Here is a 27,449-nt window from a genome sequence, read left to right on the forward strand (position 1 = left end):
TCCTCATTTAAAATTTAGATTTCTATCTTATTTTTATTCCTTTATCCAAAGGAATCTTACCTCAAATTTTGCCAAATCTAGAGGTACGTATCTCTCCCTCAGAACAAGCTCTCAGAATTAAAAATAAACATAAACAAACATGTAAGAGGGGGTACACCTTAAATACCGTCTCTAAGGACCTGTGCACGAATGTCCCCTTCAGCTCTTAGTAAAACCAGGTAACCCAGATTGGGACTTCAACCCCCAGTCTTTTAATTGAGATCGTGTCTAGCCTCAGGACTTCATGCAGCTCAGGGTCTTGATGTCTCGTTGCAGAGAGAATTCAGTGTGAGACAAAGTGATAGGTAAGAAATGGATTTATTTCGAGAGATACACACTCCACAGAGTATGGGCCATCTCAGAAGGTGAGAGGCACTGGGGGAAACATGCTCCACGCCATTGTGGGCCATCTCAAAAGGAGAAAGTGGCCCCACCGTAGAGATTTGTCAGTTTTTGTAAGGATGGGTAATTTCATGAGCTCATGAGTGAGAGGAGAATTCCAGCCATTTGGGGGATGGGGTGGGGATTTCTAGGAATTGGGCCACTGCCCACTTTTTGACCTTTATGGTTGACCTTGGAACTGTCTTAGTGCCTGTGGGGATGTCACTTAGCTTGCTGATGTGTTGCAATAAGCAGATACTGAGGCTCAGAGTCAAGTGGAAGTTGACCGTCTGCTGTCTTTGACCTATCTGGTTCTGATCAGTTCATGTCATGTCCTTGGGCTATGTCATTCTTTTAAAGATTGTGTTCTTTCCCCTTCCCTTCTGTTTCATTAGCATTTACAATCTTGGTAGCTGGATGTGCAATGCTATGTGTACAATAGGTAATTAAATCCTACCAATTAAAAGTTCTGCAGTCCATGGGGTGGCAAAGAGTCAGACACAACTGAGCTTCTGAACTGAACTGAATTAAAAGTTCAGACTCAGAATGAACAAATGCACAATGATAATTATTGTCACAATCATGATAAGTAACGTTTACTAAAGGCGTGTGTGTGTGTGTGTGTGCACGTGCACTCGGTCACGTACAACTCTTTGTGACCCCCTGGACTGTAGCCTGCCGCCTCTATCAGTGCGATTTTTCAGGCAAGAGTACTGATGTGGGTTAGTTAGTAAGGGCTTACCATATGCCAGGTCTTAGGGTAACACCTGTATCTCATTTAATCCTCACAATAAGGCTACAAGATACTTTTATTCTTAGTTTAACTGAAGCAGAATCTTGTATAAAAAAATTTGCCCAAGGTTATCCAGGTATTTTTTGCCACTAGAATCTATGATATTATGACTGAGCTCATGTATTCCATTGGGCATGTAATTCCAGACAAAGACTCTGGTATAGCATTGTTACAAAATTGGTTATATAGACCCCCACTTGGGCCCTAGCCCAACAAGAGCCTCATGTCTTGGCAAGGACGATTCTTTTTCTGTTTGGATACATACAGCCAATAAGGAAACTGTTGCTGAGACTGAAACAGTACAAGCTTTATTCAATGGCCAGAGAATGGAGAAAGAAGAACTTAGTTTGCAAGTCAACTTTCAAACCCACTCGAGCCGAGACACCATATATACAAGAAGGTCAAGGTAAAAGGGAGGGAATTGAGTAAAGCGAGAGAAATATTCACGACTCCATCAGTCCTTGCAGGGTTCTTTCGTCTGTTGCCAAGACAATTGTTAACTGTCATGGCACTACTGGGTGTGTTCTGTGGCATGCTAACGCATTACAATGAGTCTATTATAAAGCCAAGGTCCACTGGAGGTCAAAGCTTCTGCCATCTTGAGCCTTCTTGGTTCAACCGCTTCTGGTGGATTCTTGTTTTTCGTTTCTGGTGGTTTCCTGTAAGACAAAGATAATGCTTCTGTACAGCCTACCTGGTTCCCTTGAAGAAGAGGGAGGCTTAGAGCTGGAGGCTAACAGTCATGATGACAGCATGCAGTTTTGTTTCTCTATTACTAATCTTAGCCTAGCCCTACTTCCACTGCCAGTGAAAAACTGCATTTTGGTAGTTCAAAACTCATTTTCTTTTGAGTAATTCTCACTTAACTCAGGATTACTCTTTCTCTGTCTTTCCCCTCTCCTTTTCTGGAGATGAGATATTGAAAAGAGGAGAGTAAAGCATGTATATCACCTTGACATCTGGTAAGAATGTGGTCCTTGGTCTTCCATCGTCCTCCGTCCCTGCAACCTTGGTGGGCATAGAACCCAATCTGCTCTGTCCCTCCAGTCTCCACTGCTGATGCTCACAGTCCATGTACTGCAGGTGTCATGACCAGAATTCTATATCCTCTTCATCAGAACCCAGGCTCCTTTGGGCCCCCTGGCTATTGTCAGCCACCCCTGTGCTCTTGAGAACTGGGGGGTCTGGTGGGTCCCCTCGTGCCCTGTGTGGGGTGAGACTCCCCTCAGTTCTGACCGCTCAGATCCTCTCTCATCCACTATGCTCTGTTGTCCTGCTGGACATGACATTTCTCTGAAATGTCTGGAGCTTCCTCTGGGCATACTCTACAAACAGGCAAGATTTCCCACATTTTCCATCTCTAGTCTTCCTAAGTCTTTATGGGGCTTCTACTGCGCCCTCTCAGGGACTCAGGTGCTAACCACGTCTCCCTTTGAATTTCTCACCACTTCAAGCTGGAGAAGCGTGTATCTCCTATCTTAATGATAAGGACACTAGCCATTTTATCCACTTCCTGCCTTACACTGAAGCTCCCTGGGGCTCTGGCTCCCTCGGGCTCCAAGTCTTATGGAACTTAAAACATCCTTTATTCTTTTGTAAATATGGGCTTTCAAGATAATTCTTTCTATCTGAGCATTCAGCAAAGCTACTGAGTAATTTACTTTGGTACTCTTCTCTTTTTTTTTTTTACTATCTTTGATCTTTCTGAGGCAATATTTTCCCCCTAACCTACAGGTTGATGTGGGTAAGCAAGAGAAATGCAAAAAATAAGAACCTTAAACATTATCTCTAATAGTAACTCATAAAATTTCTGTACAGAAATATGTATATTGTGTGTGTGAACAGTCATACTTTATAATTGTCTTCTAGGTTAAGTGTCTTAACATCAGCAGTGTCTTAACCTCAACTTGCCCTGTAAATGTGTATCTTTTTGTCATTTTTCAATAGTCTTCAGGATATATTACCTGCTAATAAAATGAAGGATGCCACAGTTTCATGATTTGCAGTTTCTCTTTCCTTAGCAGAAAAGCAATTAAGATGTGTGAAAAGCACTATATTTGTGTGTGTGTGTCTGTGCCTGTGAACTAATCAGGCTGCCACTTTGCACATATATTCTAATTGCCTTTTGTGCTAAGAGCTGTGCAAAAGTGAGCCATAAAATTTTAGCCACTGGGAAGGTTCATTCCAATTTCATTGCATTCATATCGTTGACATTTTCAGCTGAATCACATATCATGAATTCATTAGCATGGCTCCTCCTGGCTGGTTAAAGTCAGTCTGGTGCTGGCCTAAGCTGGGCCCTGAAACCCAAGTACCCGACTCTTGGCTTCATGACTCGTCTTTGAAAACCAGATGCTCTTTGTGCCAGAGGCCACGCCTCCGCTGCATGACGCATCCTGGATGCCACACCAGAGGGCTCTCCTCTGTCATGAGGTCACAGAATCATGCAGGGGCGAGCCGAGAAGGAGAAGAGGGAGGCACACTGCCCCAGCATCTCCTCCACCTGCTGCCCCAGAACCTGGGGCAGATGGAGAGAACACTGAGAGCCCCTTTTTGTAAAAATAAACCCCCCAAAAGCACAAACTCATAGAGACATTTACATGTAGGCATATGTGTGTGTGTATATATGTATATTTATTTGTGTATATGTGTGTGTGTATATATATTTGGGCTTCCTAGGTGGTGCTAGTGGTAAGGAACTCACCTGCCAATGCAAGAGACACGAGAGAGGCGGATTTGATCCCTGGGTCAGGAAGACCCCTGGAGGAGGGCATGGCAACCCACTCTAATATTCTTCCCTGGAGAATCCCATGGACAAAGGAGCCTGGCTGGATATGGTCCATAGGGTCGCAAAGAGTTGGACACGACTGAAGCGACTTAGCACATGCATGCACACACACACACACACACATATATTTTCTCCAGAAAAACACCAAGGCCGGGGGTGGGTGGGGCGGGGTACAGAGGGTAATAATATGGACTTCTACCTTCGATTTATACAACTCTATGCTATTCTGATTTTTTCCCTGGAGAAGGCAATGGCACCCCACTCCAGTACTCTTGCCTGGAAAATCCCATGGACGGAGGAGCCTGGTAGGCTGTAGTCCATGGGGTCGCTGAGGGTTGGACATGACTGAGCAACTTCACTTTCACTTTTCACTGTCATGCATTGGAGAAGGAAATGGCAACCCACTCCAGATTCTTGCCTGGAAAATCCCAGGGATGGGGGAGCCTGATGGGCTGCCGTCTATGGGGTCACACAGAGTTGGACACGACTGAAGCAACTTAGCATAGCAAGTACAGTCTACATTGTAGTTTTAAAATATATATATATATATATTTACATTTTATGAACAAGAACATCAATGCCAGCATTGAAAGGGAACAAGTCATGCCAGAAGGAGTGGTGGAGAGGTGTTTGCTTCCTTCAGCTGCAGAGTCAGCTCCGGGAACCACTGTTGTAGAAGCCTTTGGTTTTACAAAAGGAGCAAGGCGGGGAACATGAGTGCTTTACTCTGAAGAATGAGAAAACAAAAGGGTCCAGGAGCAGCTTTCAGGTACATGATGGAGAGGTGGGCTGAAATCTACAGGCTACAGCCTGACTCTTCTCTCATACATGCCTCCCAAGGGTGAGACATAGACTCAGCGTGCATCTTGACTCTGAATCAACAGCATCTCTGCCCAGTTGCCCAGAAATTCAGTATTTTAACCAAGTGAAGGATGTGTGGCAAGCCCAGCTCTGCAGTTGGGACACAGCCCTGGCACACCTCCGGCTGACATGTGCCACTCCTGGAATGCTGGGCCACTCCGCCCTTAAACTAACTTCTGGCTGAACTGGGGGTATCCTGGCTCTAGCTGAGAAGAGGCTTCAGTCCTGCTTTTCATACTTGAACTTTTGGTTCAAGAGCAAAAGCCAAAAAATGCAACCTACCCTGAGCAATAGCCAGGATGTTGATGCTGCCAGGCAATTCCTGGCTCACTGGACCACTGCCTCCCACTTTCTTGACCAAGAGGATATACCAGAGACCAACCTCCCATGATTCAGGCCTTGCTGACCAATCACTCATCCAGCCAGAGTGCTTCCTTTGCTTGACTTACTACCTGCTAATGAGTTACACATTTTGCGAGGTGTATTAATACTCTTACACTAGCAAGATGTGGAAGGAATTCATGCAGCATTTATTTTAAAGTCATGGCCTTGGGGACTAGAAGAGTTTTAGGGGAGGTGAAATTTTATTTTTACTACCATATCTGCTCTAACAAGTTTAAAACTTCATATAACTTGCTACTGATGTGATTCATTGTATCATCATTGCAATTCTAGTATGGTGGTGTTTCTTTTTATGCAGAAGTGTTAAATGCACAGGACTTAAACTGCTGTGATCAGGTCACAACTGTATGGGAGGATAATTCTTAATCTCCTTGGGAAAGTGGACCGTGATGTGAATAAACTAAACCAACAGGTTGTGGTACCCATTAGCACAATGTGGTGTAGTAAAGATGAGAACATCTAAAAATATTGAAAGAATATGCAGTGAAGAATTCTGCAATTATAATAATGACAGTTTCTCAAAGTCTTGCTTCTGGATCTGGCAATAAAACACTTAATTTGCATTTCATTTCCATATAATCTTTTTGTGCCACTTTATATTTAATTGACAATTTTACTTTTAAAAATTAATTCACATCTTCATGTTCTTTTCGCTTTATTTTGAATATTGAGTCATGAAACTTTGGCTAAATTTTGCCAAATAAATGTTCAATAGAGACAAATTCCAATCATCTCTTGACTCCAAACCAAATATGACGCATTTTATTTAACCAACCTGCCTCCAAGGCTGTGATTTCCAAGCAATTATGTTTTATTGCTGCTATTCTTAATGCCATTGCAAAACTTTAATTTTTTTTCTTTCTTCCTCATTTCTCTATTATCACTGGGCCATCTATGAGAGAGAGTCACTCAGTCATGTCTAACTCTTTGCCACCCCGTGGACTGGAGCGTGCCAGGCTCCTCTGAGCCATCTATATCATACCAGAAATGCTCAACAAATATTGAAAAAAACACACAGAAACTTTGAAAGCATAAGTAGGTTAATGGCTTAAGTACCAGAAAAAATTCTCATAGGTGCTTAGAGTAGTAGAATATGAGGCAACAAGAATATGTTTTCTTGTTTACAGTTACATTGACTTTGTCTTAACAATGAGAGCACAAAGTTCACACTTTATATCTGGGAATGGAAGATGTTAATAACCATCTTTTTATACATTTCCAATTTCATCAGTTTACATTTTAGCTCTGGAAATTTACTGCATTTTTGTGCTAACAGTAAGAGGTTTGAAATCTTTATGAGAATACTGACTACAAGAATAATGAATAATGTCAAATAAGGCCGAAGAATTGATGCTTTTGAACTGTGGTGTTGGAGAAGACTCTTGAGAGTCCCTTGGACTGCAAGGAGATCCAACCAGTCCATTCTAAAGGAGATCTGTCCTAGGTGTTCTGTGGAAGGAATGATGCTAAAGCTGAAACTCCAATACTTCTGCCACCTCATGCAAAGAGTTGACTCATTGGAAAAGATTCTGATGCTGGGAGGGATTGGGGGCAGGAGGAGAAGGGGACGACAGAGGATGAGATGGCTGGATGGCATCACCGACTCGATAGACACGAGTCTGAGTGAACTCCGGGAGTTGGTGATGAACAGGGAGGCCTGGTGTGCTGCGATACATGGGGTCGCAAAGAATCAGACACGACTGAGTGACTGAACTGAACTGAACTGAAGAAAAACAATTCTCTCTACTTGCTTCAACTTTGACCTTGGAGAAAACAGAAAGTTTTCTTATTAGGCATTGTTTACAGTTCATGTGTTCAGATGAAGCAAGCTAGCAAATTTGTCAGAGAAAAATTAATGTTTCTTAGGAGATCAAACATTAATGCCAGCCAGCATCCCATCAAAGAACATGATTACCTATATTCATATATTGGAAACTCTACGGTTTTGTTTCTGTCATTGTAAGCTTCAGTTCATGAGCTTGTTGACATGTTCCTTTTTGGAAATCCAAACAGACGGAAAAAGGAATTGTGAAATCACATGACACTCAGAAATATTGCATCACTTTATTCCTACTTTCTATCTCAAAAGATTTGCTAACCTCTGAGAGCATCATCAGTGTGAGTAAATTGACATTTGAAAAGATGAAGAGATGTTTTTTAAAGCCCCCAAAGCATTTACTCTTAAAAAACATATATAGAATGAATTTGCCATTGAAAGTTAATGTCAGATGTGCTTGTGTTTTATTCCATCTCAAGCACAGTTGAAAGAACACTGTTGTTTTGTGTTTAAACAATATCAAGGTAGCTTTTCTTTTGTTTTACACATCTCTTCCAGTATTTGAGTAGGAAATAAAGAAGTACAGTTAGAAGAGTTGGGTGAGTGTGTATGTGTTCAGCCACTCAGTCATCTCCAGTTCCTTGTGACCCCATGAACTGTAGTGTGCCAGGCTCCTTTGTCCATGAAATTTTCCAGACAAGAATACTGGAGTGGGTTGCCATTTCCTCCCCCAGGGCACCTGCGCAATTCAGGGATTGAACCCACGTCTCTTGCATTGGCAGGCAGATTCTTTACCATTGTGCCCACCTAGGAAGCCCCCAGAGAGAATGTTAGTTCATACTGGGTTGCGACATTTTATTCAGCAAGCTATTACTATTCATTAATATAGTATTAGTACGTACTGCATTATACATTATTAGTATCTGCTTTTGGTCATTGTTGCATTTCTAATACAGAGATGAGTACTTGGTACATAAAAGGCAATCAACAGGTATTTACTGAATGGATGAGTGACTCAATCAACAGATAAGAATTACTACTTAAAGAAGAGTAATTTTGCCCTTGTTTTACTGAGTAAAAACAGCACTTGATAATCAGCTATATTTATTTTCTTTCAAACCTTTCTTTGCTAAAACTTTGCCCTTCTTCTGTCTTTCCTGCTGAGAGTCAGTGAGCTTAGACACTCAGCTTTAATTTCATTTTTCTCCTATTTGGGGATATCATCCATATATATGACTTTCCAGCCAGTGTAATCTTTCCAGAAGTTCTTGTTGACTGCAAAAGCTTAAAAGCTCTTTATTGTTGAAGGGACGAGAAGACTGACATCCATTGTGTTTCATTTGGTGACTGAAATGTGTGACACATAACAAGGCTTTTATCCTCTGTTTATCCATCTGGAAAATGAAAACAACAATTCTCACTAGTCTGGTATGGAAGTGGTTGCCAAGGACTTTGTGATCCATGCAGGGAAGGAGACTCTTTAGTTGGTACATAATACAGATGTATCCCTTTGATCAATTGAGTGTTTAGGTCCTAAGGACTTACAGAGATGTTAAGAAACAACAACCACAAAAAGAATCTGGCTTATAGATTTTTAATGATATTTACATGCTTCTTTCTTAATATACTTAGTTTTTCTTTAAGAATTCTTTACATGGTCACCAATTAGAGACCACTGAGTCTGGGGCTTCTTAACCAGAGTGTGTCTACACTTCCCTGTGGAATCTTTAAATCTACACACGCCCTATCTCTACTTTAACTTCCCGGTTAAGAACGGGATAGGGGTGGGGGTCCAACCTCTTTTCTATTTTATGAAACAGCACATTGACAGCCAGGCTTCCCTGGTGGCTCAGTGATAAAGAATCTGCCTGCTAATGCAGGAGATGTGGGTTCAATGACTGAGTTGGGAAGATCCCCTGGAGAAGGGAATGGCAACCCACTCCAGTATTCTTGCCTGGGAAATCCCATGGATGGAGGAACTTGGATGGGTATATAGTCCACGGGGCCACAAAGAGTCAGACATGACTTAGCAACTAAGTAACAATGTTAAGGGCCAGCTGGTAAGTGTAATAACCTCAGGACTAAAATCCTCATCTTCTGACTTCCGATAGGTTTTTATTTCTATATATGTGAAGCCTCTAATATATTAGTTCATATTGTTACACAGTCGACCCTTGAACAGCACAGGTTTGAAATGTGAGGAATCACTTATATGTAAATTTTTCCAATAGTAAATACTATACTACTAGACAGTTCTGGGCTGGTTGAATCTGAGGACGTGGGGCCTAGTTTCTAGGGGCATAGGTGTAAGTTATACTCGAATTTTTGTGCAGAGGGCCAGCATTGCCATCCGTCACATCGTTCAAGGGTCAACTGTATTTTAACTTTTTAGATATAACTTTGTTGTAACCACTGAAAATTTAAATATCCCTGCTGCTTTTAGTTCCTAGCTATGCTCCCCTATCTGTTTTTTGCCTGTTCTATAAAGCCTTTTGCGATTCATCTTGTTAGAAATAGATTCAACCCTTTATAAGCTTTCAAAGCAAATTACACCTGTATTGGAGCATTTATCAAACAGTACAGTCCTATATTAAAGAACCTGATAAAGAACTCTGTCTTTCCCTAAATTGTAAACTCTTAGAGATAGAAGTCAATATACTCAATGTCTTTAGAACAGTTAACAACAAATAAAACTTAGGCACCAAGCAAGGTGTGTGACCAGCCGTTCTCAAATTTTAGCAACCATCAAAATCACCTGGAGGGCTTGTTATTAATGAAGTATTTATCGCTGGACTCCAGCCTCAGAACTTCTGATTAAGTGGTTCTGGGGTAGGGCAGAGGATTTGTGCTTCAAACAAGTTCCCAAGTAATGCCACTCTTCTGAAAGGTTTCTATCTGAATATTTGCTCCTACTTCAGTAAGGAGGTTTTATAATTCTCATTTTCACAGAAGTTATACAGCAAGTAATTGGGCAGGGGAAATACTGTAATCTCATCTTTTGACGCCTAGTGCTTTGGTCTTTCCCTTGCATGTGTGCTAAGTGGCTTCAGTCGTGTCCGACTCTGTCAACACTATGGAGCCCACCAGGCTCCTTTGTCCATGGGATTCTCCAGGCAAGACTACTGGAGTGGGTTGCCATGCCCTCCTCCAGAGGAATCTTCCCAACCCAGGGGTCAAACTTACGTCTCTTACATCTCATGCATTAGCACGCAGGTTCTTTAACACTAGTGCCACCTGGGAAGCCCTGTGTTTCCCTTAATTCTTCCTATATATCATAATCTTCCGAGAAATATACATGAAAGATAATTTGTTACGGTAGAGATAGACTTTTAAGATTCAATTATGATCTTGGGCGTTGCTTCTCTTTCCTCTTCTATGCCTGTTTTCTCATCTGTAAATTAGGAAACAGCAGTGTTTTACCTGTAATGCACATTGTAGTTGCCCCGCCCCCCACCCCAGATTTGCTCCATTCCTCTTTCACTGTGTAATAGGCAGCGTGGTTCAGAAAACTGCCCCAGCTCCAGCTATATATTCTAATTCATCCAGGTCGACCAGGATAGATTCAGGAAGCTGAGTCAATTATGCCATAATATTCCTCCTTCCCCTGACTGTTATTCCCAACACTTTCTGTTTCAGAGCTAAGCAGCTGACAAGTTAGGCAGATCGTGAAGAGGAGAGGGCAGTTTTTTCAGTTTTTTCATTGCATGTGGGGACACTCACTCCCCTTTGCTAGATATAAATATGGAAGCAGATTTCCTGTTGATGGCCATCCTACAGAGGGGAATTGGTGTTCAGAGGGATCCACCCCTGGATGTCAGGACAGAGACAGAACCTCGGATCTGGTGATGACGTAAAGCCACTGGATCCATAAACCAAACCTGAAGCTACCCTCTCTCTAGACTACCAGCCACGTGAGCCAACAAATGCCCTTATTGTTTGTCAGTCGAAGTTCGTTTTTTGTTTTTTCCCTATCACTTATAGTCAAACACCCTGATTGTTGTTATTTAGTTGCTAAGTCAGGCCCAACTCTTTTGTGATGCCATGGACTGTAGCCCTCCAAGCTCCTCTTTCCATGGGATTTCCCAGGCAAGAATACTGGAGTGGGTTGCTGTTTCATTCTCCAGGGGATTTCCAACCCAGGGATTGAACCTGGGTCTCCCTTATTGGCAGTTGGATTCTTTGTCAGTGAGCCACCAGGGAAGCCCCAAACACCCTGATATCTGATTTCAATGGATTACTATAAGAATTAAATGAGGTGATGCATTAAAAAAAGAAAAAAGCTTGCAGTATTAAGGACATACCAAATATGAATTAAATATCATTATCAGGGAAGTAACTAGGTCCAAATTTTTTAAAATATATATTATAGGTGGTTTGATGTTGGTTTCCTTTCAAATTCTCCCTCTCTACCAAGAGCACGTGACCTTAAATGCCATGGTCAGCTCCTGACCGAAAGCTCCCTTGGAGGTGTTCTCAACAGCAGGATTAGAGAAACCAAAATAACCAGGTGAATATCTCTATCAATGATAGAAAATGTGGCTATAATAGGAAAAGATTATTCTGAGTACTGAAGACTCATGGAAAAACAGACACAGTTAACTTTACTAAGGAGAGTTACAAAATAAGTGCATAAGTATAGCAATACTTGAGTCATAACAGAAGTGAAGGTTCATATTAAGTGAATTGTCCCCAGTCTTATAGCAGAGATGGGTCTCATCCAAGCCTGGTGGTCATATTACTGTGGTGGACGTCTGTCCCTTTGGTTGTCGGGCATGCCACCGTTCCTTTGGGGCACTGCTTTTCTTCAACATCACATACGTAATAACATGGGATTCTTTGGGGGTTGCCAAAAATACTTAGCTCCTTTTTTTACTGGGCTAAAACAAAAGTATTATTTCTTTGATAATTACACTTATAGTCACTGATTCACTTACAAGCATATTAAAATCCAAGTTTTCAAAGGAAGCAAGAAAGGATCCATAGAGGACACATGGTCTATCTCTTTTTAAAATATTTTTATGGTTTTGGCCATTCCAGGCAGCACGTGGGGTCTTAGTTCCCCAACCCAGGGACTGAACCTCCACCCCTTGCATCTGAAGCACAAAGTCTTAACCACTGGCCCACCAGGGAAGTCCCCCATTGTGATATCTTTTAGGGTCTGGAACACCCTGACCAGTGCATTAGACAAAACATTTCACAAGAATTGGCTACAGAGAGGGAGAATAGATCCACTTGAAACTAAAAAGTGTGATTTGGGGAGTCAACTTGAGTAGGGAGAAGCTTACAAGTCACTGGAACATGCCTTGGACTCGGGGTCTGTGTGTCTGTCTTGGTAGTAATGTTGTGTCATTGCCTCATTCTTGGCACATGGTCTGTACTCAAGAAAACCAGATTGAAAATTTGGAATCTGTGCTTTAGTGGATTGAAACTGACCTCCAGTCACTAAGGAAAAATCAAAACAAAACACATAAGAATTTAGAGAGGACATTTTTCTGCCAAAAAATAATTTTTCCTTGATGTTATTTCTTAGTTGGGCCAATATTCCAATGGGAAAAAGTAGATAGGTTGGTCAAAAGTTCAATATAATCTTTTGTAATATTTGACCTAAAGTGACATAATAAAATATTAATGACAGAAACTTGTATTCTTTCCTATGGATACATGTGTGACAACTTGTCTCACACACATTATTAAAGAGAAAAAAATAGAAAAGATAATCTAATGGTATTTTGTTTCACTTGAAATGTTAGGTCTCAAACTAATTTATTCAATACATATTTATGCCAGTTATTCTTATAGGCACTTGGGATACATCAGTGAGCGAACAAAACCAGTATCAAAACTGTACATGCAAAAGAGGGCTTAAATTGTTGCTGGGCTTCTGAGACTCTTTTGTGAAGTAATTTATTTGCTTGCTGTAATTGCTTTAATATTGTTGGCGACTATAATGTCTCATTTGGGGAAAGCTTGCTGCAGTTCATGGGGCCGCAAAGAGTCGGACATGACTGAGCGACTGAACAACGAACTAGGATCTAATTTCCTGACCTTTGTTGACCCAGATGACGTGATAGGGGGGCAGAGAGGTTAAATTGATCTTTGTGAAAGCGGGGGGCACTCTCTGAGGTGCTGTGGAGGAAACAGGGGAGGAAAAGTGTCACCTAGGTAAGGAAGAATCTGCATGAAGGGATGTTGGGATTTCTACAGAAAGAGAAACCCTGAGTGAAAATGGTCAAGGTTTCAACAAGACGTTTGTTATCTTTGTGGTGTGAGGTACAGTACAAATGCCTCAGCAGTCCTTAAGAAAACTCTGATAAAACTTTCATTGCTCTTCAGTATTTTTGGTGGGGGTCTTTTATCCCCACTTGTATCTTTTCTTCTCCTCTTTTGCTTCTTAAAAAAAAAAATGTCCTCTTCTTTTTTTTTTTAATTAGTTGATCAGTTGTGTCCAACTCTTTGCAACCACATGGATGGTAGTCTGCCAGGCTCCTCTGTCCATGAGATTCTCTAGGCAAGAATAATGAAGTGGGTAGTCATGCCCCTCTCCAAGGGATCTTCCCAACCCAGAGATCGAACCCAGGTCACCTGCATTGCAACCAGATTCTTTACCATCTGAGCTAACTGTGTAGGAAGTAGACCTTGGGGCAGGGGCAAAACAACTTGCTTAATTAAATCAGGAGGCCATTAATCTGAGGTGGTTCTAATGCCTTAGCATCTTAGTAAGTAAACAAAAACATAAGCCTGTAAATGCCTCAAGGTTAAGAAATCAAAACCTAAGGACACCCAGTCACAAACAGCCAACCAGGCTTTTTCAAATAATGCAAAAACTTAATCTATAGCCAATAATTTCCTTGCTGTCTTGCACCTCTTTTCTGTAGAAGTCTTTCCCTGCCTCCTTATTGGCGGAGTACTCCTAACCACTTCTGGTTTGATGCTGCTCCGTTTAGTCTCATCTTTAGGGCTTCCCTGGTAGCTCAGTTGGTGAAGAATCCGCCTGCAATGCAGGAGACCCTGGCTTGATCCCTGGGTTGGGAAGATCCCCTGGAGAAGGCAAAGGCTACCCACTCCGTTATTCTGGCCTGGAGAATTTCATGGACTGTGCAGTACATGGGGTCAACAAAGAGTCGGACATGACTGAGTGAATTTCACTTGTTCAAATAAATTCTTAAAATTTTTAATATGCCTGTTTATCTCTGAACACTACATATATTTGAGTTACATATCATTTAAAAAAACATTCAGTGATATAACTTTATGTTTGGGAAAAAATATTGCTCTCATAAATTAAGCATTCTAAGTAACCTAGACAACATCTTCTTGACTAGGATTTTCAACTGGGAGGTCAATATTGGGTTTTTAGATTTTTCAGAAAAGAATATGGGTCTAGAAAAGATGAGACACTCTGAACCATAGACTTCTATGATTAAACAGAAGACTACTGGTCATACTTGGAAAAATTGTTGGCTTTATACAGGCAACCTAAGTAATAGTAGTGGGCTTCCCAGGTGGCTTAGTGGTAAAGAATCCACCTGCCAATGCAGGAGAGGCAAGAGACACGGATTTGATCCCTAGGTCAGTAAGAGCCCCTGGAGGAGAAATGGTAACCCACTCCAATATTCTGGCCTGGGAAATCCCATGGACAGAGGAGCCTGGCAGGCTACAGTCCATGGGGTCGCAAAAGAGTCAGACACGACTGAGCGTTAGAGCACACAGCACAAGTAATAGTCGTGGGAAAATTGATGGCACTGATAGTAAGAAAAGTTGCAGTTGTGATGCCTTCTATTTACGAGGAGCCTTCTGTGGGTCAGGCACCATTCTAGACATAATTGCGCTGAATTCTCACAACTCTTTTATGAAGTGGGTAAACTGTTTGCTTAATGTAACACAGATTTGCAACCGTTCTTTGATACACCTGTTGGGCATGGACCATCCCAGGAATAATAGATTCTCTGTCTTTAGGGATTATGGCCCTTTCCAAGGAGGAGAACAAAGAGCCTTTCAGTCTCGGAGGGGGTTCTCAGGGCTTACAGTGTTGACCTGATCTCAGAATGGGCCTTCTTGATTCCAGAACTTTCCTGGTTAAGAGCCCACAAGGGTCTTCAGTCACAGGAGACTTTCAGATCCACCTATAGTGGATCAGGAATCTGTAGTCTATTTGAAATTCTCATTATAGAAGAAAAAAAAAATTAATGCTTTCATCGTTACTTCCAAATACAACAAAAAGTAATAGATTTTCCCCCTCCTCCCCTCCTTCTTTCTTTTATTCATTCTTCCTTCTTTCAAATATGTTCTCAACAAACAAGTATTGAGGGCCCTGCTTCATGCAAGGCCCAGTGCTAGATGTTGTGATATAATAAGAAATATAGGAACCTCCCTATAGTCCAATGGTTAAGATTTCTTGTTTCTACAGCAGGGGTTAGGGGTTCCATCCCTGGTTGAGGAACTAAGTTTCTGAGTGCCACGTGGTACAGTCCCCCTGACCCCCCCCCCCCCCCGAAAAAGAAGAAGAAATATTTATTTTGGTTTTCCTCCCTAGTTTCTGGCCCAGAGCACTTAAAACTCTTGGAGTTTCCTAAGTGATAGTGGTGCTAGGAACATCTTTTGCGATTCACAGTAAGCTCCTTTCAACCATACTTGAGTTGAGACACAGGTAACTCTTGCAGGGTGGGGGCTGATTACCAGTGGATGCAACCATATGATTAGAGGGTTGGAACTTTTAACCCCACTCCCTGACGTCTAGAGAGGGTGAAGGGACTGGAAATGGACTCAGTCACCATACATCAATGATTTAGTCAATCATAACTACATAATGGAATCTCCATAAATATTCTAAACTGTGGAAAGCTACTAGGTTGTGAACAAATCAGGGCACTAAGGAAGGGATGTGTCCAGAGAGGATATGGAAGCTCCATTGCTCACCCCTCCATCCCCAAACCTTGCCCCATGTCACTCTCCCATCTGGCTATTCCTGAGTGGTACCCTTTATAATAAACCAGTAAGCGTAACTGTTCTTTCTGACTTCTGTAAGCCATTCTGGCAAATTATCAAACCTGAGGAGGGGATCACGGAAATGCTCCGTACAGCCAGTTAGTCAGACATACAGGTGACAACTAGAACTTGGTGTCTGAAGTTGGAGCTCCTCTTATGGGACTGAGCCCTTAATCTGAGGGTTCTGGACTGTAACTCCAGACAGAATTGAGTTGAACTGTAGGATACTCAGTGTTTGCCAAGAACTGGAGAATTTCTTGGTGTGGAAAAACCCACACATCTTGGTGTCAGAAACGTTCTGTGGGTAGAGAGGAATACAGTTTTCCTTTAGTTGATGTTCCTTTTCATGGTTTACAAAGCACAGCCCCCGCCTCTAGAGGGAGAGTATAATTTCCGTAAAGCATAAAACATCAGTGTCATAAGGTCAGGAGCTGGAAGGTCTTGTTTGCCCCTGTATCCTCTACTCCTACCCCAGCACGGTCTGTAGCCCTGAACACGTGCTCCAGAACACATTGAATGAATGAATACAAATCTAGTGTTGCTGCACTGATGGAAGGGTACTCTTGCCACTTCATCTGGGGAAATGCCACGCTACAGGCTGCCCAAGTTGCCCTTAGGAAACACAGAACCAGTCTGCATTCAGATCCTGAGAGTGGTCATCCAGAGCACTTAACTTGTGAAACAGTAAGGATATGGAGGTTGAGTAATGATACACTTGGTTTGCAAATAGCCCATGCTCGTTTTCATGTTGCTGAAGAATCCTTGCTAGGATACGAAACACTTGTCATTTAATATGTTCTCAGAGTCTGAGGCCAAACCACCTCAAGCTGTGAACGCCTTGGCTCCGGAGAGTCAGTCAGGGTCAGGGCAGGGTAGTTCTTGGCCTGCTGCCCTTCCAGAATAAACCAAACAGCTACAGGAAGTGGTTTCCGTGATTCAGTAGGTGGCACACTTCCTTTTGAGTCAGAACTGAATCATGGCTCTGACAGGAGAAAAAGACCTATTTCTTTATCCCATACTTTCCCCCTATTCCCCATAGTCCATTTATTCTTGTCTGTCGTCTGATATATCCTGTTGAGTTTAATGGGTTTAACTGAAATGAAAAAGATAAAAAGCAAGTCAACTAAGAAAAAGCAAGAAGGGAGTGGGAAACCCGGTAGATTATAATGAATCCAAGCATCTCGATTTCATCAGAGGGCTGTATTCTCTGAGGAGATGGAAAGAAAAGCCATAATGTGATTTCACTGGGGTCATTAAAGCCTATGGTCCTCTTGACTCAAATCTGACCCATTTCCAGTGGAAGCAATTAGATCACACTTACATAAACTGTGTTGCTTTAAATGGCCCTACTCTTCTCTTCGCTCACTGACCCTGGCTTACTCCCTGGCATGTCTGCTGGAAGGCTCGTCTCAGAGCTGTCCCAAGCATGGCCCTCGTTCAGCTGCGGGTGAAGTGATCCTGTTCTGAATGTACTGAATGCTGCTGGCAATGCTGTAAATTGTTCTGGGGCTTAAGGAAAAACGCAGTAGATATCAACAAGTCGTAAAAACAGATTTCCCCCCTCATCTTTTTCCCCGTGGGTCTTTCGTTCTTCAGTAGTTCTGCAAACGGAATTTATTGATCCATATTTTCACCTGATGAATTAGAGTTTACTATGTGTTCCTTGCTTCCTTCTACTCCAAGTTGTTTTGACAGGTTTCATGTTGCAAAGATTCAGATACTTGTACTATACATCATGTACCTATATCACTCGGAGAAGACTGATCATCAGACTAGAATCAGAAATCTTATTACCGTATTAATATTCCACGGATCTTTCTGTGAATTATTCCAGGAGGTTAAAGAATATAAGAGTCAAAGTCACATAGACTTGTGTTCAGATTCATGCTCAACAAAAAAATTGTAGAGCTGTGTAACCTTGGATACATCCCTTAACCTCTCTGGGCCATAGCTTCCTCAAACTGTAAAATAGGGTTCTAATATACAGACACTATTACTGTGAGAACTAAAAAAAGCTTTTGCATAGCGTCTCGGATAGCTCCTAGCTCATATCTAATGTTTCAAATAAGGTCCTGCCCTTTCCCTTTATTTACTGTACCTTTCCGTTGGAAGGTAAGTACGGCATTTGGACACAACAACCAGATGGGCACATTGTCTCATCCTTCCCAAAGACGTCACTCAGGTCCAGCAACTTTAGTACTCTCATCAACAGCGCTCGCAGCACACGTGATATCAAATGGTATCCTTAATGGAGTGGTGGAGATAGACAAGCCAGGAAGCGGGCTTGAAAGCCAAATCCAGCGCTTCTGGCCAGGACAGCCGTGGCTGATAGATGACAGCCAAATGTGAAGAGAGTCCTCATCTGACACGCTGGAGGGAGCACCTAGAGAGTGGGCAGGGAGAAGAACCATCAACAGAACTCACAGCCAGACAGAGCAGCCGGCGGGGCCAGGTCAAACCGGGCGACGGCTGGCAGACAGGTGGAAATGCAAGCATACTGTCTGATTTGCAAAGCCCTTCTGAAACGCCCATCCTCCCAAATCCCTTTGATGCCTCCCACATCCCTTCAGTTCCTCCCAGACGGCCACACACGGAGGGTGACAGCTTTTAGAGAAGAGTAGTTACCACTTCCCATGGACGGGGTAGCCTGGCAGGCTGCCGTCCATGGGGTCCCAAAGAGTCAGAACACGACTTAGTGACTGAGCAGGCACACACATCCTCCCCACCCCAAATTAAGGTTCAAAACATCACCTTGTACTTACCTGTCTTGGAGCCATCACTTTGTAAATTGTAGTTGCCTGGAAGAGTCTCTCCCACTAGACTCTTAGCCTCTAAAGGCAAGGAACGTGTCTCATTTATCCTTTAACCAACAACATTACCTGGAGGTCAGTGCCTCACCCATCACCAGCGCTCAACCCATGTTTGCTGACTTGACAGAAATACTGTACTAGAAAGGCCGTGAGGAAACTTTGAAACAGGAATTGGTGGCCTCTGGGGCCAAGGGGCCCCTGGATTATCGGCTGAAGAGACCCATTTGGAGGAAAGGAGGCAGAAGTCTTAACCCCCTAGAGTGATAAAATCGGGAAGAGGATGGAAACCGTTTTTGCACGTGTCGTGGGCAGTCCAAGCTGGACATGGTTTCCGCAGGTCTGGGCATTGTCTGAGTGCAGTGTTGACTGTGTGTCTCCTGGAGACTTCTGTTTAAATAGCTCCCAGAGTAGGATGACTCAGCAGCCGGCGGATGGAACAGTCTCGGGCTGTGTCCTCCTGTAAGTGACAAGTCACGTGGCCCCGGGTGCCTGTGGCAGTCCCTGATATGACACACGAGAGCTCCTTTCTTGCCAGCCCAGCAGCCCCGGTGCCAAGTCACCCGTCACTAATCTGGAAACTGACAGAAATTGCTTGACAGGCCAGACCTCGTGCTCCAAGTGTGGAGATTCTTATTTGAAATCAACTCTCAAGAACGGATTCCATTTCTGAAATTTAGAGGCTGCTTTCAAATTTTTATTCTATCTCCTTATCAAAAACCACTGATTATCTTCAGGATAAAGACAAAATTCCATCTCCTGGCAATTAGGGTCCTGCAGAACCTGATCTCCTCCTGATTCCCAACCCCCTAGACCCACCTCCTTTTACACTGGCTTGCTACTTTTTTAGCTTTGTTTTTGTCCCTGGCCGGTAAACAGGAGCAGGACAAAGCTTTAAGAAAGAGGCCTGGGAGGAAATCCTAGTGTTAGTCGCTTAGTCGTGTCTGACTCTTTGTGACCCCATGGACTGTAGCCCGCCAGGCTCCTCTGTCCATGGGATTCTCTAGGCAAGAATACTGGAGGGGGCTGCCATTCTCTTCTCCAGGGAATCTTCCTGACCCAGAGACTGAACCCTGGTATCCTGCATTGCAGGCAGATTCTTTACTGCCTGAGCCACCAGCAAAGTCCTACCTAGTAGTTATTTCCTGAGAATTGTGGAAGTTAGCATTATTAAAATGTAAGAGCATTTTAATCTCCAATTTTTTGAAGATGCACCAGCTATGAGCGCATCCTGACCAGTATATACTCTGCCCTTGAACAATGAACGAAGCTGAAAGTCACTTGGGAATGGTTACAAAAATATTAACAAATATGGCATTTTCTCGAGTGATATGGTAGATTCTTCTTTTTTAGAGAAAAACAGCGACACATCCACAGCTCTGCCAAACTGTTGGGACTTAATTCTGACTTTAACTGGAAGCCTTTAAAAAAATCTTCCCTCTCTTTTTTCTGAAAAGTCTTAACTAATACTGTCTTTACTGCTACTCTTTCTGCTTAGATCTCATATTCAAAGCTGCCTGTGGCTTTAATTATGCAAATTGGCAGGTTATTATTTTTAGAAACAAACAGCATGGAGAGTGGGGTGGGGTCCTCTGGGTGCTGAATTTTGATCCTTTGCAAGATGACAGCAGTGAGGGGGTCTCCTGGGGTTCTGCAGCTATTAATTCAGGTCACCACCATCCATGCGGTGAGTGTTCAGGAGTTCAGACTAAAAGGCAAACTGGAAATCTTTCCTTATTCTCATAAAGAGATGAAAGTGACATACTGTGTGTTTATCTAACAAGGTCTGTTTTTAACACTAAATAGTTTATATCTCCATGCACTTATGTTTTCTAATAATACAGTCCATGTGGGTGTATGTTCAGACTTTGAGAATTTGATAGGATCCGTAACCATTGAAGTGTTACGATTTCAACGGCTGTGTTCCTCCCCTACCCCTTCCTTTTTAAAGCTACTTCACAAGGGTTGGAAGCTCCCTGGTTCACTTTTCCATTCCTCTCAGTGGGTAGAAGAAAGGTTGGTTGGTTGTTTCCTTGTTTTTCAGTTATGCTGTTAAACTAAAAATCTCTGTTAAACTCTTCTTTCCTTTGTTCACATGACTGTTTCTTTATGGTGTTTGGCCAGTGATGCTGTGAGTTTGGGAAGATCTTTGCTGAAGACTCTTTTCCCCTGTTATTCACCCATTGTCAGTTTTTTATGTTGAACATATGAAGGACATTAAAGTCCTAAAACATCTAAAATAAATAAATAACATGTAAGAGCATGACACTTGCATATTGGCAATTAAAGAGCAGTTTCTCTGGATTTTTTGTTTGACAAATGCTGGTCGCCTTTCCAGTAGGGATCCAAGAATAGCTCAGATATAAGGATCAAAAACTATACCTATAGGAGCCCATAAATTAAACTCGTGAGTTGGGCTAGCTGCAAAGTGCTATCCCTGAAAACAGCTAAATAAGATTTCAAACTTTTTTTTTTAAAGCCGGCTAAGTGTTTCAAATACCTGCAGTACTGAGTCAACTTTCAAATCACATTTTTGCAACCCCTGGCTTAGATTAAAGAAGTAACACATTATCCACAGACCCACTCTTCACTTCTAAAACACCATCCTTCCAGCACTCACAAAACAGCCTTCCTGGCGAGAATGGTCTTGGCTACATCAGTACAGTCATTGGTCAGCAAGCACTTTGCATCACACACTCTGATTCTCGGGGCTTAGTTCTGTGGGTTCAGCGTAGGCAGCGTGCTTACTGTTGTGACAGTTCCTCAGTCGTGTCCGACTCTTTGCAACCCCATGAACGGCAGCCCACCAGGCTCCTCTGTCCATGAGGATTCTCCAGGCAAGAATACTGCAGTGGGTAGTTATTTCCTTCTCCAGGGGATCTTCCTAACCCAGGGATCAAACCCGGGTCTCCTGCATGGCAGGCAGATTCTTTACCATCTGAGCCACCAGGGAAGCCCTACGTGCCTGCTACCATTTATTTGACTTGAATTTGACAGAGGCCATCTCCACTAACCTCCACAGACTGCGCTCAAGGATCATGGTGAATTGTGGCTTTAGTATTTACTCTCTAGGGTTTTCAGCGTCAGCCTAGTTATTGTTTGCAATTATAATTTCTGTTGGCAGATGGTGGTGATTCTACAAATATCCTTTTTGGAACCCAGAGAGAAATGTTTTTCCACTTGAAATAAATACTGGATAACAAAAATTGAGAAAGAAAATACATTCAGACATTTTTCTGATTTTAATTCACTTGAAAATTTCATTTTTCTAGTTTGAGATATGTTGTAGGTACAAGCCCTTAGGAAATCCATTTTGAATTCCTTATAATAATTTTTCAACAGTATTGAAAAATGAAAGAAAATAAAGCAATACTTTGTTTCAAAAGTTTATTGTAGACATTTAAAAATGTGTAGATAAGCATATAGAAGAAACTCTGAGACATCTATAATCTCACAGCCTAGAAATAACCACAGTTAGTATTCTGGAGTCCTCAGAAGTTTTTCCATATATAAGGGATTAGGTTGAATATGCTAGTCTGTTATCTACTTTTAAAATTTAATAATATATAATACATCTCTTTCTATAGCAATTTAATTGCTATAATGATTTATTATTCCATGACTTTTTCATAATATATTTAACCAAACCTCCTTATGTTTCATCCTATTACAGGAATGGTGCAAAGACACTTTTGTAAATATATGAATCTTCTATTAACCCCTACAAGTGGAGTTTCTGGATCAAGAGTCATGATTTTTCTTAAGTTTATTCTTTAATATATGGTAAAATTTCCCCTTAGAAAATTTGAGTCAATTTATCCTTCGACAGGGAAAGGTTATACTCCAGTATTCTGGCCTGGAGAATTCCATGGTCTGTATAGTGCATGGGGTGGCAAAGAGCTGGATACAACCGAGTGGCTGTCACTTTCACTTCCATTTTTCACATACTTTGACAAGTGGTGTAGATTTTTTTGGAATCACCATGGGCATGGAACAATAGACTGGTTCCAAATAGAAAAGGAATACGTCACGGCTGTATATTGTCACCCTGATTATTTAACTTATATGCAGAGTACATCATGAGAAGCACTGGGCTGGAAGAAGCACAAGCTGGAATCAAGATTGTCGGGAGAAATATCAATAACCTCAGATATGCAGATGACACCACCCTTATGGCAGAAAGTGAAGAGGAACCAAAGAGTATCTTGATGAAGGTGAACGAGGAGAGTGAAAAAGTTGGCATAAAGCTCAACATTCAGAAAACTAAGATCATGACACCCAGTCTCATCACTTCATGGCAAATAGATGGGGAAACAGTGGAAACTGGCTGACTTTATCTTGGGGGACTCCAAAATCACTGAAGATGGTGTCTGTAGCCATGAAATTAAAAGACCCTTACTCTTTGGAAGGAAAGTTATGACCAACCTAGACAGCATATTAAAAAGCAGAGACATTACTTTGTCAACAAAGGTCCGTCTAGTCAAGGCAATGGTTTTTCCAGTGGTCATGTATGGATGTGAGAGTTGGACTATACAGAAAGCTGAGCACCAAAGAATGGATGCTTTTGAACTGTGGTGTTGGAGAAGACTCTTGAGAGTCCTTGGACTGCAAGGAGATCCAACCAGTCAATCCTAAAGAAGATCAGTCTTGAGTGCTCATTGGAAGGACTGATGCTGAGGCTGAAACTCCAATAGTTTGGCCACCTGATGCAAAGAGCTGACTCATTGGAAAAGACCCTGATGCTGGGAGGGATTGGGGGCAGGAGGAGAAGGGGATGACAGAGGATGAGATGATTGGATGGCATCACCGACTCAATGGACGTGAGCTTGGGTAAACTCCAGGATTTGGTGATCGAAAGGGAGGCCTGGTATGCTGCAGTCCATGGGGTCACAAAGAGTCGGGCATGACTTGAGTGACTGAACTGAACTGATGACAAATACCTTTAAAATAAGTGTGTGTGTGTGTGTGTGTGTGTGTGTGTGTGTGAATTAATAGAATTTATTGAATGTCCTCCTCGTGGCCAGTCTTGATTCTAGGCACTGGAAGAATAAATAAGGCAGACAAGGACCTTGTCTCAGAGAGCTTAAATTTTATTGATGGAATTGAACAAGAAACAAATAATGTAACTTCAAACTGTGCAATATGCTATGAAGAAGAGTAAAGCATTCTGTGTATGCATTTGTGTGAAAGTAGGGTGGGATGGGGGTGGAGGGAATCACTATTTTAGATAGATGGCTGAGTAAGCCCAGTCTAAGGATGAGAATCAAAATAGAAATTGTTTCTAAAACTAACTCTTGATTAATTCAGAAAACTTTGAATGTGTACAAGTATAAATGGAAAATTAAAAATTACCTATAATCTTAGCAATTTGGGTTTTATTTTTTCAGTTTTTGCTTCATCATACATACACATGCATCTGTATATTATTGAAATTACTGAAAATACTATGCACTTTTGTTCAGCATATGTAGGCAGTAGCAATCAGAGGTTTATACAGCCAGTAGTTCAAAGTGAGAAGATTCAGAGTGCTCAGAAATGTAGGGTTTTATTCTGTGGGTTAGTAGTTACCAAGAATTTTGCAATTGCAACCACACTTGGTGATTTGACTTAAAATATTCCTTTTCCTTCTTTTTCATAAAAAGTCTATATGATGTGTATATAAGTTTGCTCTATTAATTAAAGTGGCTTAAAAGTCATTCTCTTGTGTGGAAATATCTGCAACAGTCTAGAGATAATTGAAGAAACCGTAGAAGGCCCCAGGATGGTCCTAGGAATTACAGTTTTGGGTTTGGGTGGACTCCAGGGGTTGCTGATGGACAGGGAGGCCTGGCGTGATGCAGTTCATGGGATCCCAAAGAGTCAGACACGACTGAGCGACTGAACTGAACTGAACTGAGGCTTAGGTTCTAGTGGAAGTCAACCGTCTGATATCTTGGACTTATTTGGTTCTAATCAGTTCATGTCATGTCCTCAGGCCATGTCATTCTTTTAAAGGTTGTACCCTTCTGCCTAGTCAATCTAATCACACCGACAACAGCCTTGTCTAACTCAATGAAACTAAGGCATGCCGTGTGGGGCCACCCAAGATGGACGGGTCATGGTGGAGAGATCTGACAGAATGTGGTCCACTGGAGAAGGGAATGGCAAACCACTTCAGTATTCTTGCCTTGAGAAACCCATGAACAGTATTAAAAAGCAAAATGATATGATACTGAAAGAGGAACTCCCAGGTTGGTCAGTTCAGTTCAGTTCAGTCACTCAGTCGCAACCCCATGAATTGCAGCACGCCAGGGCTCCCTGTCCATCACCAACTCCCGGAGTTCACTCAGACTCACATCCATTGAGTCAGTAATGCCCAGGTCGGTAGATGCCCAATATGCTACTGGAGATCAGTGGAGAAATAACTCCAGAAAGGATGAAGGGATGGAGCAATGGCAAAAACGATACCCAGTTGCAGACGTGACTGGTGATAGAAGCAAGGTCTGATGCTGCAAAGAGAAATATTGCATAGGAACCTGGAATGTTAGTCCATGAATCAAGGCAAATTGGAAGTGGTCAAACAGGAGATGACAAGAGTGAACATCAACATTCTAGGAAGCAGCAAACTAAAATGGACTGGAATGGATAAATTTAACTCAAATGACCATTATATCTACTACTGTGGGCAGGAATCCCTCAGAAGAAATGGAGTAGCCATCATGGTCAACAAAAGAGTCCAAAATGCAGTACTTGGATGCAATCTCAAAAACGACAGAATGATCTCTGTTCGTTTCCAAGGCAAACCATTCAATATCACAGTAATCCAAGTCTATGCCCCAACCAGTAATGCTGAAGAAGCTAAAGTTGAACGGTTCTATGAAGACCTACAAGACCTTTTAGAACTAACACCCAAAGTATGTGTCCTTTTCATTATAGGGGACTGGAATGCAAAAGTAGGAAGTCAAGAAACACCTGGGGTAACAGGCAAATTTGGCCTTGGAGTACAGAATAAAGCAGGGCAAATGTTAATAGAGTCCTGCCAAGAGAACATACTGGTCATAGAAAACACTCTCTTCCAACAACACAAGAGAAGGCTCTACACATGGACATCACCAGATGGTAGACACCGAAATCAGATTGATTATATTCTTTGCAGCCAAAACGGAGAAGCTCTATATAGTCAGCAAAAAAAGAACAGGAGCTGACTGTAGCTAGGATCATGAACTCTTTATTGCCAAATTCAGACTGAAATTGAAGAAAGTGGAGAAAACCACAAGACCATTTAGGTATGACCTAAATGAAATACTTTATGACTATACAGTGGAAGTGAGAAATAGATTTAAGGGACTAGATCTGATGGACAGAGTGCATGGTGAACTATGGATGGAGCTTAATGACATTGTACAGGAGACAGGCATCAAGACCATCCCCAAGAAAAAGAAATGCAAAAAAGCAAAAAAAAAAAAAAAAAAAAAAAGAAAAAAAAAGTGCAAAAAACCAAAAAAGGCTGTCTGGGGAGGCCTTACAAATAGCTGTGAAAAGAAGAGAAGCGAAAAGCAGAGGAGAAAAGGAAAGATATAAGCATCTGAATGCAGAGTTGCAAAGAATAGCAAGGAGAGATAAGAAAGCCTTCCTCAGCGATCAATGCAAAGAAATAGAGGAAAACAACAGAATGGGAAAGACTAGAGATCTCTTCAAGAAAATCAGAGATACCAAGGGAACATTTCATGCAAAGATGGGCTCGATAAAGGACAGAAATGGTATGGACCTAACAGAAGCAGAAGATATTAAGAAGAGGTGGCAAGAATACACGGAAGAACTGTACAAAAAAGATCTTCACAACCAAGATAATCATGATGGTGTGATCACTCACCTAGAGCCAGGCATCCTGGAATGTGAAGTCAAGTGGGCCTTAGAAAGCATCACTACGAACAAAGCTAGTGGAGGTGATAGAATTCCAGTGGAGCTATTTCAAATCCTGAAAGATGATGCTGTGGAAGTGGGGCACTCACAATGCCAGCAAATTTGGAAAATTCAGCAGTGGCCACAGGACTGGAAAAGGTCAGTTTTCATTCCAATCCCAAAGAAAGGCATTGCCAAAGAAGGCTCAAACTACCGCACAATTGCACTCATCTCACACGCTAGTAAAGTAATGCTTAAAATTCTCCAAGCCAGGCTTCAACAATACGTGAACCATAAACTTCCAGATGTTCAAGCTGGTTTTAGAAAAGGCAGAGGAACCAGAGGTCAAATTGCCAGCATCCACTGGATCATGGAAAAAGCAAGAGAGTTCCAGAAAAGCATCTATTTCTGCTTTATTGACTATGCCAAAGCCTTTGACTGTGTGGATCACAATAAACTGTGGAAAATTCTGAAAGAGATGGGAATACCAGAGCACCTGACCTGCTTCTTGAGAAACCTATATGCAGGTCAGGAAGCAACAGTTAGAACTGGACATGGAACAATGGACTGGTTCCAAATAGGAAAAGGAGTTCGTCAAGGCTGTATATTGTCACCCTGTTTATTTAACTTCTATGCAGAGTACATGATGAGAAACGCTGGGCTGGAAGGAGCACAAGCTGGAATCAAGATTTCCAGGAGAAATATCAATAACCTCAGATATGCAGATGACACCAC

At 42.0% G+C, this 27,449-nt stretch overlaps 1 long non-coding RNA gene across 1 annotated transcript; it reads right to left on the bottom strand.

Annotated features, from left to right (window-relative positions):
* Positions 1–1,499: 1,499 nt before the first annotated feature.
* On the bottom strand, positions 1,500–19,495 carry LOC109562329 (uncharacterized). Its single transcript, XR_002181168.2, has 3 exons — positions 18,789–19,495; positions 18,125–18,409; positions 1,500–1,872 (listed from the first exon to the last, which is right to left on the bottom strand). It is a non-coding gene; the product is annotated as an uncharacterized lncRNA (long non-coding RNA).
* Positions 19,496–27,449: the final 7,954 nt, after the last annotated feature.

Source organism: Bos indicus, chromosome 7 (assembly GCF_029378745.1).
Source record: "Bos indicus isolate NIAB-ARS_2022 breed Sahiwal x Tharparkar chromosome 7, NIAB-ARS_B.indTharparkar_mat_pri_1.0, whole genome shotgun sequence".
Lineage (NCBI taxonomy): Eukaryota > Metazoa > Chordata > Mammalia > Artiodactyla > Bovidae > Bos > Bos indicus.